At 55.1% G+C, this 1,473-nt stretch overlaps 1 non-coding gene across 1 annotated transcript; it reads right to left on the bottom strand.

Annotated features, from left to right (window-relative positions):
• Positions 1-404: 404 nt before the first annotated feature.
• Trnaa-ggc (transfer RNA alanine (anticodon GGC)) lies at positions 405-478 on the bottom strand. Its single transcript has one exon. It is a non-coding gene; the product is annotated as a tRNA-Ala (tRNA).
• Between the last annotated feature and the right edge of the window lie 995 nt (positions 479-1,473).

Below are 1,473 nucleotides of genomic sequence, written 5' to 3'. Positions count from 1 at the left end.
CAAGTAAACCCCAAAGCTTCAGTGGCTTACTATTTAAAAAAAGGTCTTTCTTTTCTCCCACATGTAACAGGCTGATGTGGGGGTGTTCCTGGTCACTGGCACCTCTGCATCCCAAGATCAGTGACCTGGACCCCACCTTGTGTCTCCCCACCACCCCATAGGACCTCAGAGTCATCCTCATCCTGCAGAACATGCAGAAAGGTGAAGCCAACAACTCAATCTACTTCTTATAGGTCCCAAACCAAAAGTGGCCTTTCTGAAGACCAGTCACATTCTATTTGTGAGTTGAGTCATTTGAACAGACCTGGGCAGAAAGGAGACTGAGCAATGAAGCACTTGTCCCCTTTCAATTCGTGTGTGTGTGTGTCTGTGTGTGTGTGTAAGTGTGTGTGTCTGTGTGCACATGTGTGGTGCTGGGGATTGAACCCAGGGCCTTGTGCATGCCAGGCAAGCACTCTACCCACTGAGCTACACCCCCAGCCCCAGCACCTGTCCCCTTTAACAATCCACCCACACAAAGAGGAGCACACGGCTTTTGAAAACTAGTGAGCCGTCCCCCCCACGGCATGATCGTCTGGTCATTTTATCGTTAGCCACAGGTGAAGTGCCTTTTAAATGGATTTATGTCTTGCAGGATCCCCAGGTATTAACGCCCACTGGTCAGCTTCCAGGGATGGTCCTGCGTTCACCAACACGTAGCCCGGCTCCAGGCCAGAGCCAATCCCATTGGCTGGCTACCCTCGGGGCCTGCAGGCTGGATCCCGAGGCGTGGCCACGGGAAAGGGTTCTTGCAGCGCAGCTGGTCACAAAGGATCGATGATCTCTGCAGCACAGGGGCTTCACTTGACATAGCGAGTGTCCAAAACCTCCCTTTCAGTTGCTCAGAGAAGTTAACCCCCCTGACCCCAGGCTCCCTTTAGAGTCCAGTCGAAGGGCCTTGAGGGCGGGGGTTCCACGGACGGCCCCGCGGGGCTGAAGCAGAGCCTCCCGCACCCAGTGATGGGCACCACCCAGCGTCGCCGAGTTTCCCAACAGGAAAGAGAACGGAGACTGAGGTCACCGGCTGGACTTCGCGGGTCCCCTGGAAATGGCAGGAGACACAGGGGTTGTTTTAGATAGCTTTTTCACTTCTGTGGCCAAATGACCCAACAAGAACAATTCTAGAGGAGGAAAGGTTTATTTGGGGGCTCAGGGTGTCAGAGGTCTCGGTCCCTAGGTGGCCAGCTCCGTTCCTCTGGGTGAGGCGGAGCATCATGGCGGAGTGTGTGAAGGGAAGCAGCTGAGAACTGGCCACCAGGAAGCCGAGGGGAAAGGTTTGCTCAATCAGGACAAAATACATACCCAAAGGACCCCTCCGGGGACCCCATCCTCTGGCCACACCCTGCCAGCCCGCGGTCACCGCCCAGCTAATCCCTATCAGGGGATTAATGCACTGATGCAGTGAAGGCCCTCATAACCCAGCCATGTCACCTC

This window comes from Ictidomys tridecemlineatus, chromosome 10, assembly GCF_052094955.1.
Source record: "Ictidomys tridecemlineatus isolate mIctTri1 chromosome 10, mIctTri1.hap1, whole genome shotgun sequence".
Classification (NCBI taxonomy): Eukaryota; Metazoa; Chordata; class Mammalia; order Rodentia; family Sciuridae; genus Ictidomys; species Ictidomys tridecemlineatus.
Note: the sequence above shows the minus strand (reverse complement) of the source record. Positions and strands in the feature narration are given on the sequence as shown.